Source organism: Aotus nancymaae, unplaced genomic scaffold (genome assembly GCF_030222135.1).
Source record: "Aotus nancymaae isolate 86718 unplaced genomic scaffold, 86718_ANA_hifiasm-v0.15.2.pri h1tg000036l, whole genome shotgun sequence".
In the NCBI taxonomy this organism is placed as follows: Eukaryota; Metazoa; Chordata; class Mammalia; order Primates; family Aotidae; genus Aotus; species Aotus nancymaae.
Genome location: NW_026988450.1, coordinates 11,514,419 through 11,526,333, shown reverse-complemented (window position 1 = coordinate 11,526,333; position 11,915 = coordinate 11,514,419). Strand labels below are relative to the sequence as shown.

The following is an 11,915-nucleotide window of genomic DNA, read 5'->3' as shown; positions in this document are numbered from 1 at the left end:
TGCGGCACAGGAGAGGAGGAGGTTTGTAGTTTTCAGTAAGGTGGCCCAGGATATGGTTCACTGCAGGGGAGACATTTGAACAACATCCAGAAGGAGGCAAGGGAGTGAGGTTCACAAATGCCTGGAAGATGAGTGCTCTCAGCAGAGGGAAAAGCGGTGCAGAGGCCTTGAGTTAGAGTGTGTCTGCTGGATGTGAGAGGGGAGGAGGCCGGTGAGAGTGGAGCAGGGGAAGAGGAGGCTTTAGGAGGAGATGAGGTCAGTGATCATGGGCTACGGGGACAGGCAGGGTCATACCACCACTGGGAGGACTTTGACCCTAATCGAGGAGTAGTCTGGCACAGAAGAGTGAGATAATCCAATTTCAGCTTTAAAAGCTTTGCAGGCCTGACACGGTGGCCCATGCCTGTAATCCCAGCAATCTGGGAGGTTGAGGTGGGAGGATTGCTTGAGCCCATGAGTTCTAGACCAGCCTGGGCAACATGGTGGGACTCCATCTCTACAAAAACTTAAAAATAACTTAGCTGGGGGTGGTGGCATGCACCTGTAGTCCTGGCTACTCTGAAGGCTGAAGTGGAAGGATAGTTTGAACCCAGGAGTTAGATGCTGTAGTGTCACTGCACATCAGCTTGGGCAACAGAGCAAGACCCCTATAAAAATTCCCAAAACAATTTTGAAGTGACTTCCAAAATGCTTCTCCTAAATGTGAAATCTATTCCATAGATTCTGATCAGATGATGGGCATCGCCCCCTGCTCCCTCTTGCAAACCCCATGATGTTTTTTGTTATTTTTTTGAGATGGAGTCTCTCTCTGTTGCCAGGCTGGGGTGCAGTGGTGCGATCTTGGCTCACTGCAACCTCCGCCTCCTGGGTTCAAGCAATTCTCCTGCCTCAGCCTCCCGAGTAGCTGGGACTACAGGCACACACCACCACTCCCAGCTAATTTTTGTATTTTTTATTAGAGATGGAGTTTCACCATGTTGGCCAGGATGGTCTCGATCTCTTGACCTCGTGATCCACCCGCCTCGGCCTCCCAAAGTGCTGGGATTACAGGTGTGAGCCACCGTGCCTGACCTGTTTTTTTTTTTTTAGACAAAGTTTTGCTTTTGTTGCCAAGGTTGTAGTGCAATGGTGCAATCTCGGCTCACTGCAACCTCCGTCTCCTGGGTTCAAGTAATTCTCCTGCCTCAACCTTCCGAATAGCTGGGATTACAAACACATGCCATGTTGCCTGGCTAACGTATTTTTAGTAGAGATGGTGTTTTACCATATTGATCAGGCCGGTCTCGAACTCCTGACCTCAGGTGACCCAGCCACCTTGGTTGGCCTCCCAAAGTGCTGGGATTACAGGTGTGAGCCACCATGCCTATCCAACCCATGATGTTTTATGACAGCTGACTTTCCCAGTCCTGGCCCACAAAGCTGCTACTTCTCCACCCAGAGCTGCCTTCCCAGCCTCCCTGTCACTGCTGTTGACCTCAGATTCCGTACCTTGTCCTCGCTGGACTGGTGCCGTTCCTCCAGTCCCCACTTCTCTATGCCCAGAAGACTGATCAGGAACAGCAATCATGGTTTAATATCCTGCCTTTCTACTGATATTGTTCACCCTTGTGGAACAATGGAAAGAACATGGATGTTTGGACTGGGTGCGGTGGCTCATGTCTGTAATCCCAGCACTTTGGGAGGCCAAGGCAGGCAGATCATGAGGTCAGGAGTTTGAGACCAGCCTGGCCAATGTAGTGAAACCCTGTCTCTACTAAAAATACAATAATTAGCCAGGTGTGGTGGCATGTGCCTGTAGTCCCAGCTACTTGGGAGACTGAGGCAGGAGAATTGCTTGAACCCCAGGAGTTGGAGGTTGCAGTCAGCTGACTACACCACTGCACTCCAGCCTGGGTGATAGTGGGATTACATCTCAAAAAAAAAAAAAAAAAAAAAAAAAAAAAGCATGGATGAGCCAGCAAGACTTATATTAGAATCATGGTTTTGACAACGACCACTGGTGTGCCTTTGGTCACTCTCTGATCTCCATCTCGAAGATAGAGGTAGCAGTGTTTACTCAGTGGGAGTGTCATAAAGGTAGAGGTGACGTGGTTAGTCCCAGACTTGTAAGAGGCACTCAAGGAGTGGAAACTATTAGTATTAAATATTAGTTGGAGCTCAGGGGAGGAATCGTCTGGAATTACACACTGAGGAGTTGTGAATATCTGTGGAAACTTGGGCAATTTACAATTTCCCGGGAAGAGACAAGGACCCAAGACAGAACATGCACAGTTAATTTAAATTTTAAATGACACTTAAAATTTCACCACATTTCACCAGTTTAAATTCAACTAATTTAGATTTTATGATATTGCAGGCAAAACTGGGTTGCAACTTACTTTTGTGTATTTATGAGAAAATTAATAGGGAGAATGTGATTCAGAGCTCCTAATGAGGGGCTGTTTAACCTACTGAAACAAGTAAACTTTTAAATGTTTTGTTAGAGTCAATTTAGCAGGATCCATTTATGTAGATATCACGTGCTACTTGAAATGATGTAGAGATGTGAAATTAGAACTTTGGAGTCAGAAAGAATATAGATCATTAGCATAGCCCCTTCATTTTAAACACAAGAAAATAGAGGAATAAAAAGGTCAACTGATTTATGCAAGCCCACACAGAATAAGCCACAAAACTGAGTTGAGAAGCCACGACACATGTCTCCTAAAAAAGGTTCCTTTGGATAGACTGGGCATGAATTTTTGCGTTAAAAGCCATCAACATTCTTTTTTTGTAGGCCACACCTGGTTAGCCATTAGTGTTTTTGCAAATTCTTGTTGGCAGTTAAGGTAGTGCTATTCACAAATTATTGTGTAACTCAGACTTACTATTAATTCATGCTGGTGTTCCCAGTGTGATTCTAGAATGGACCACAGGGATTTGACTGGTTTACTTGGGCAGAGTTGTAAAAAGACTGGTACAATGAATAAAATCCTGTTGGCAGGATCACACTGAACAAATGTTCTTTATTTAAAATAAAAAAAAAAGTTGGCCTCTAAGCACTCAATTTAACTCACTGGTCCTTAATTAGGACCATTGTAAGTTTAAGATTTGTTGTCCAGAGTAAATTTTCTGAATCTTAAAGTCTGGCTTGCTTAGCAACTTAGTCTCAGCTAAAATTCAGAGCGTTTTATTGACAATACAACACCCTCTCCTTATGATCTGGCAGCAAGGAACTGTGGGAAATGCACTTCCAGGGATACACATTTTCAGGCTTCCTCATTGGCTGAAATATGAAAATGCACACATTTATCTCACTGGTTGTGTTCTGAGAAAAATCAGGTGACTAAGAGGAATGGTCTTAAAGAGTGAATAGTTTATGCAGATTATTGTTGTTTGTGAAACCTTTTTAGCCAAGAGTGTATGAATTCCCCAGAATTCTTATTATTTGACTTCAGGAGAATCTGGAGAGAAGGAATCCAGTGTGATTCATTTTCAAAAGGTCTGTGTGTTTGTTTGACATAAAAATGTGTACTCTTAGCATTGTTGCTCCAGGCTACCAAGACAAAATAAATCAGTGTGTTAATTACTTGCGTAAAATAATAGTAGAAAAACAGCTGCAACTAATGGAAAGAAAACAAATGGAAGTCTGAAGAATTATTCCACTGTGGAAGATTACAGACTGCGCTGGAATTATAGACATTTAGAAATCAGTAAAAATGGATGCTTCTGACCTCTCTAAATCACATGACCACAATCAACTCTATGGACTTCTTTCTACCTGGGGAGGAAGCAGACAAATTACGACTCACCCTTTAACATCCAAGATATGCATGGTTTTGTCTTTTCTTCTTTTTTTCTCCCTTACTTTCTCCTTGGGTTTATAATTATGACGGGAAGAAGAATGCAGATAAGACTTAAACATATATTTTTGGTCAGAAGGACAAAGAGTCTATAAAGATGCTGGCATGAACCCTACTGCATTCACTGTTTGGCCAAACTGATCCAAACTTCAGCATGTGGCTGGGCGGTCATAGGATGTTCCAGATGCCCTAGGGCCAGTCTTCCCTGCTGCAGGGTGTTGGAACTTGCTACTCCTTCTGCCTGGAACCTACCCTTTCCTTGTTTAGTAAACTCTGACTCACGATGCAAAACTCAGTTCAAAGGAGACTTCCTGGTGACCTTCCGTGCAGACCAGGCCCCCGACGTGTGCTGTCATTTCCTCCTGTATTTTTCCTTCATAGCCCTTCTCAGACATTGTAATTAAGGATTTACTTGATGGTTTGGTCAATGTCTGCCTCTCCCTCTCAATGGTAAGATCCATAAGGGCAGGGGTCCTGGGTTGTTTTGCTCATGGCATCACTGTATGTCCAGGGCCTGTCATGGTTTGAATTATATATTTTAAAAATTACCAAGAGCTGGTTTTAATTTTTTTAAAAAAGAAATACTACAATTTAAAAAAAGAGTTCCAGAAAATTTAACAAAATTTCCAGCAATGGTTACTTCTGAAATGTAAAGATTTGAAACATAATTTATACAAAACTTAAAACCGAAAGGAATCATTTTTACTTTTTCCTTTTTAAAACAATCCAGACAATTTGTCACAAGAAAGTTCAGCAAATTACAACAGCTGCAGCCTCAGTCACCCTTGGAATCACTGTCCCTCTTCCTGGGGACAGAGCACCGCATTGAAGACAGCAACGTGTTTTCAATCGGTTTCTTAGGGTTTTTCTCCAAGTCTGTGTTAGTTACTCCAGATTCGGACAGTTTCCACTCCAGCTCATCTCTTTTCACGTTCAGGTTCATGCCGCCAAACACCAGAGGACCAAGTAACTGAGGCTTGATATCTCGTTCCAGGTAAACAAACATCATGGCAGATTCCTATCAGGATAATTGGGTATGCAGGTTGTTGAAATGGCTTTAATAAGTTTGACATCAGGAAACCTCCTGGCAAGATCACTGAGGTGCTGATTTATCAGAGGACAGAGGGGAATTCTTTGTTTGTAAAGTTGCAAGACTACCCACAAACCCTCACCAGGTAACTTCTTGAACATAATTGTTTCCTGAGATCGCCAAGACTTCATATTTATTCTTCAGTTTAGTTACTTTCCACTCAGCCAGTTTCTGCTGTCTGTACATTTCAATAGCATGTTGATCCTCCTCACTAAATTCATATTCATGATCCTCCAGCTTTTGAAAGTCATATCTTCATGTTTTCACCACTGATTGCTGGAGGACACGCTGCTACTCTTCAACCTTTTTCTCCAATTCTTTCAGACTTTCCTCGGTAGGGAATGACATCTTACACGAGGGGATCGTGCCTGTCAGCCAAAGTCTGAAACAATTCTTGCTGCATTGGGGTCCTGCATCTTGTTTGCAATCGCTCAAGCCAGTTGCGCCGAGGTGCCCCCGCCCCTCATCTCCCTTTTGCCCAGAGTGGATTCTTAATATTTGTTGAGTAAAATAACAAACTCTGCCTGCTCATGCCTATAATCTCAGCACTTTGGGAGGAGGCTGAGGCGGGAGGATTGCTTGAGACCGGGAGTTCAAGACCAGTCTGGGGAACATAGTGAGGCCTTGTCTCTACGAAAAGTACAAAAAATTAGTGTGGTGGCACTTGCTTGTGGTTCCAGCTACTTGGGAGGCTGAGGTAGAGGATTCCTTGAGCCCAGGAGGTTGAGGTGAAGTGAGCAGTGATCATGCCACTGCATTCCAGCCTCGGTGACAGAGCAAGACTCTTTCTCAAGAAAACAAAGAAACCACCTTAACTAAAAATAATGCCCACTATTTATATAATGTTGGTGTGTCAGGTACTGTAATAAATGCTTGCCGTATTTTAATTAAATATCACTTGGCAAAGTTTTACTTTATTCCCAAACATGTAACTCTATCTTCATTGGTCCGTCATTTGATAAAAGCCCAGAGCTTTTCTTTGATGATGAGTCCATTGATTAGAAGTTCCATAGTTTTTTTTGCATAAAATACATCTATAATGGCTCACTTATAATTTCTAAAATGTCTAGGATATAAGTGCACCTGCAAAGGAATTTAAGTGCAGAAGCTTTTTAGATTTTTAGAACTTCTCCCACACCAATTTTTCTAGCTAATCACCAACAACTAATTTGAGAATATTTCAAAGTGACTTGCCTTTCTATTTTACTGGTATATAAAATATTAATTTTGTAATTAAAATGGCAACTAAAATTGACACATTTAAAAACAATCACAATTATATTTTGGTGGTGAACCACCTGGTAGGCAGGGCTTTATCTTCTTGTGGGGATTCTGGGAGTGTGCGGAAAAGATATTGACACTAAAGGGAGCTGGGAAGGTCTTTTTTTCCTCTGGAAATACTGAATAAACTTTGTGTTGTGTGCCTGTGTTTTTTCTGTGACCCATCACACGAAGTCAGGTGTGAAATTTTCCACTGGTGGCATCGTGTTGGCATTCAAATGGTTTCAGATTTTAGAGTATTTTGGATTTAAGATCTTCAGGATTTTAGGAATGCTCAACCTGTAGTAGGAATCTTGGAAGACAGAACAGAAAAAATGGATGGAAGGAAATATTTCAAGAAATAACAAAAGAGGATTCCCACAGCTGAATGGTGCTACTTTCCCAGAACAATGAATAGATAATAGACTCATTTCAACTTACCACTGCAAAGTTTCCAGAAAAATATTAAAAGAGAACAAGAAGTTTCCAAAGATAGAGAAAATAAATAAGCAAAAAAACAAGGTCACTTACAAAAGAACAAAAATCAGACTATCTTTGAACTTCCGCTCAGCAAACCTGGATTACTAGCAAATACTGGCATGTCTCGTCTTGTCTTTTCTTTATTTTTATTATTATTTTTAAGATGATGGGTCTTTTTATTTTGGGATATATATATATATTTTATTGCACTTTAGGCTCTGGAGTACAAGTGCAGAACATGCAGGATTGTTGCCTAGGTACCTACATGGCAATGTGGTTTGCTGCCTCTATCCCCCTGTTACCTATATCTGGCATTTCTCCCCATGTTATCCTTCCCCAACTCCCTACCCCCCACTGTTCCTCCCCTAGTACCCCCCCAACGACGTGTGATGCTCCCCTCCCTGTGTCCATGTGTTTTCATTGTTCAACACCCACCTATGAGTGAGAACATGCGGTGTTTGATTTTCTGTTCTTGTGTCAGTTTGCTGAGAATGATGGTTTCCAGATTCATCCATGTCCCTACAAAGGACACAAACTCATAATTTTTTATGGCTGCATAGTATTCCGTGGTGTATGTGTGCCACATTTTTCTTGTCCAGTCTATCATCGATGGGCATTTGGGTTGGTTCCAGGTCTTTGCTATTGTAAACAGTGCTGCAATGAACATTCGTGTGCATGTGTCCTTATAGTAGAACGATTTATAATCCTTTGGATATATACCCAGTAATGGGATTGCTGGGTCAAATGGAATTTCTATTTCTAGGTCCTTGAGGAATTGCCACACTGTCTTCCACAATGGTTGAACTAATTGACACTCCTACCAACAGTGTAAAAGTGTTCCTATTTCTCCATATACTCTCCAACATCTGTTGTCTCCAGACTTTTTAATGATCATAATTCTAACTGGTGTGAGGTAGTATCTCAATGTGGTTTTGACTTGCATTTCTCTAACGACCAGTGATGATGAGCATTTTTTCATATGTTTGTTGGCCTCATATATGTCACTTTTGAATGGGTTTGTTTTTTTCTTGTGAATCTGTTTTAGTTCTTTGTAGATTCTGGATATTGGCCCTTTGTCAGAAGGGTAGATTGCAAACTTTTTTTCCCATTCTGTTGGTTGTCGGTTCACTCTACTGACTGTTTCTTTTGCTGTGCAGAAGCTCTGGAGTTTAATTAGATCTCATTTGTCTATTTTGGCTTTTGTTGCCCATGCTTTTGGTGCCTTCCTGTGTTGCCCAGGCTGGAGTGTAGTGATGTGATCTTAGCTCACTGTAGCCTCAAATTCCTGGGTGTGGCACAGGCTGGTCTTGAACTTCTGGTCTCAAGTGATCTTCCTGCCTTGGCCTCCCAAGGTGCTGGGATTACAAGCGTGTGCCACAGCAACCAACTGGAATGCACTTTCTAGGTTACAAGGCAAAACTATTTTCAATCTCACATTTTATACTCAGCAAAGCTCTCAATCAAGAATGAGGGTCACATGAACAGATCTTCAGGTATGTAGGATTTAGGTTTACTTCTTCCATAGAGTTTCTTAGGAAGTTACGTGGAGGACACGGTCCAGCTTAAGAAGGGAGTACATCAGGAAAATAGAAGGCATGGGGTCCATCGCAGAGGAATAATGAAGTGAGGTTCCCGCGTCAGAGCTCAGGAGCACATCTGTAGACCCTCAAACTAGATGCAGGCACAAAGAGGGAGAGATCTGGAAAAAATGGGAGGCTGGAGATTTGTGGGATCTTTGAGAAACTGGAAAAGTAAAGATCTGATAAAGGCAAGCAATGTAAAGAATCAACTGAAGCGGAAGAAAAAGAAACAGAAAAAGGGAGAGGAGGAGGAAGAGAAGGAGGAGGAGAAACTCTAAGAACACGAAGATTTGGAAAGTAGTAGTAATACTTGGCTACACAGTCAATAATACTACATAGTCATAATATCATAAATACTGTTTGCTAATTTTCAAATTTTCAGATCAACCAGATAACAAGGGAAAGAAGACTTGATTACGTATACACACAAAAAAAGGAAGTGTTATCGAAACTGACAAGAAAAAGTAAGTCAAGGTACTTAAAGTAGTGCTGGAAGTTATAAGGTAAGATGGGAAGACAAGAAGAAAGAAAAAGACCACGAATCATCCCTTTTTACCACGTGAGAGCTCAAGAGATATTTGCATATTTATATGCAGTATTTAAGTTAAAAGATAACAGAGGAACTAACTATTCCTACCTTCAGCGGCAGGAGGGGAGAAGAGAGGAAGGCTGCCGTGCCGTTACGAAGTGCACCTATGAAGCCCATAGGTGTTGAGACTTGGTATATCAAACGATAATGATTTAAGCCTGCTATTTAGAGAGCAGGTAACTACCACAAAAACTAAAAACAGAAAAATTATCCTAGTTAACATAGTGCCTCCGATACACAGAATTGAGACTGTGGAGGCCCGAGAAGGAGAATTATTGCTCTTCATTTTAAACTCTTCTATCTTATTAAATTTGAGCATTTATTAGCTTCATCAAAATTTAAAATATATCTATTTAAAAAGATTGCTAGTGAACATATCACATTAAACTTTGGTTATTGCTTGGTTATTTATTTTAGGCAAAAATTTAACTAGCTAAATTATAACAATTATTTATTATTTCTAATAATGAGAAAAATATTTCGACATAGATATGTCTCTAGGACAGAGGACTCCAAAAGCTCTAGTCAGTCTTTTGTTTTTAGTAAATCCAGGAAAATGTTTTAATGTTGGCCACAAGGCAGTGCTTTCAAGGGTAAGATGTTTCTGTAGCTTCCTCTGTTACTTTCTCCAGAGGACTGCAGTGTGAAGGCTGTAGACGGTTGCTGAGTTGCTTCTCAGGGGCGTTTCTGGCCAGTGTCAAGGAGATGGCCACCTCTGTGCCTCTCTGGCTGGGAGCTGGGGTGCACGGAGGCTTCCTTCCTTGGTGTTTGTCCTTGTATAGGTGTTTGGTGGGGCAGCCTGTGCTTTTGCTCAAGTGTCAGCTTTCCAGAAAGGCTGTCCTGGGCCCTGCTATCTGAAGCAGTGTTCCCTGACCCCACTCTTTCCTATTCCTTTACCCACTCTGTATTTCTACACTTTGCCCCACCTGGCATTATGTTACACAGGTTTTGGATTTTTTTCTAGATTTGGGGTGTCACTGTTTTACCCAGACTGGTCTCAAACTCCTGGCCTCAAGCAATCCTCCCACGCTGGCCTCCACAGTGCTGGGATTACAGGCTTGAGTCACTTTGCCTGGCTGGTTTTTGTTTATTGTCTGTCTATTCCACACCGAAAGAGATGTACCTTTTAGGGGAAAAATATTATTTTGCTTATTTCTCTATCTGTTGTTCTTTCTATTATATTTCTATTTTTTTCTTTCATATTAAGTCTTTGATATCTGGTGTATATTTTACATTTAAGTTACATCTTTATGTTACTTGATAGCCACATTTTAAGTGCACATTGGATACTAGGCATGTTCGGGACAATTCCCAACTGCCTTCTGGAACGTACTCTCTCACTCACTTAGGTCTCTTTCCTGGGGCATTTGGGGGCTTCCTTTCTGGGGAAGCAGATAGGAAGAAGCGATTAGCTACCTGAAAAAGTTACAGATTCTAAGAAGCTGTGAAAATCCAGAGCAACAGCCCTCCTCGGCGTTTATTGGATTTTAAATGGGTTTAGCCATAAGTTTACTTAGTGACTGTCATGTCTTCACTAACATGTCTCTCAGTGATTTTTCTGGAAGTCAGTAACACCTAACTCCTCCCTTCTTTGTTAGTGACTGGGCAAACGGCTTCTGAAGTTCCCTGCCTCCTACCTCCTAAGGTGTTCTTTCATATCTCAACTTCTGGGTCTTGGGTGATGTTAGCTGGTAATGGGGTTGTGCAAAGGGCTGAAAGCACAGATTTATAGCCTTCTCCTAGAAAACTCCAGAATAAGAGCTTTGCTCTCAATGTCCTGTTTTATTTACGGAAATCATGTTAAGTCTATTTCTGTATGTTATTTCTAGGACATCCCTATTTAACTGCGTTTGCTCTCTTCCTTTGTTCATAAGAGACAGAATTGTGTTGATTACAAGAAATAGGCAACGCTGTGTTGTCATTGCCACTGAATGTGAGTAGTGTCTGTCTGCAAAGTAGCTCCTAAGCCACTGAGGGAAGGGGCTCACTGTCAGAGCGCCAGGGTCCAACACATAGTTATGCAGCAAGGTTTGTTGGGTGCTAAATGAATACTTCCACAACACACTCTGACAACTGCTTCTTTCTTTTGGCTAGTTACTTAGGAACAATACTAATTATGAGCGACTCTGGTAAGTTTCACTTGTAAAATTCTTTATTCAACTCTGACATGGGTATTGGGACCCGATAGGACCGTAAGAGCAATCTGAGCATATGTGAACTTGCTGTTCTTCTTAAGTGACCCAGTATGGAAAAAATGGAAAGTTTTTGAACATTCTTGAAACATTTTAAAAACTCGGCCAGGTGCAGTGACTCATGCCTGTAATCCCAGCACTTTGAGAGGCCAAGGTGGGTGGATCATTTGAGGTCAGGACTTTGAGATCAGCCTGGCCAACATGGTGAAACCCCATCTCTGCTAAAAATACAAAAATTAGCTGGATGTAGTGGCAGGTGCCTGTAATCCCAGCTACTCAGGAGGATGAGGCAGGAGAATCGCTTGAACCTGAGAGTCAGAGGTTGCAGTGAGCCAAGATCATGCCATTGCACTCCAGCCTGGGCAACAAGAGTAAAACTCTGTCTCAAGAAAAGAAAAAAAAACCAAATGCCCATCAATGATAGACTGGATAAAGAAAATGTGGCACATATACACTATGGAATACTATGCAACCATAAAAAAAGGATGAGTTCATGTCCTTTGCAGGGGCATGGATGAAGCTGGAAACTGTCATTCTCAGCAAACTAACACAAGAACAGAAAACCAAACGTTGCATGTTCTCACTCATAAGTGAGAGTTGAACACTGAGAACACAGGGAGGGGAACATCACACACCAGGGCCTGTCGGGGGCTAGGGCCTAGGGGAGGCATAGAATTAGGAGAAAACCTAACGTAGATGATGGGGCGATTGATGCACCAAACCACCGTGGCACATGTATACCTATGTAACAGACCTGCACATTCTGCACATGTGTCCCAGAACTTAAAGTGTAATAATAATAATAATAATGAACTAAGACCCAAGAGCCTGTTAACAGAAATATGATTTAGTTTAGAAAATCATCCATAAAGTTCACGACCT

The 11,915-nt window shown here is 41.7% G+C and overlaps 1 pseudogene; it reads right to left on the bottom strand.

The window, feature by feature from the left end:
- Positions 1-4,617: 4,617 nt before the first annotated feature.
- On the bottom strand, positions 4,618-5,280 carry LOC105724785 (phosducin-like protein 3; annotated as a pseudogene).
- Between the last annotated feature and the right edge of the window lie 6,635 nt (positions 5,281-11,915).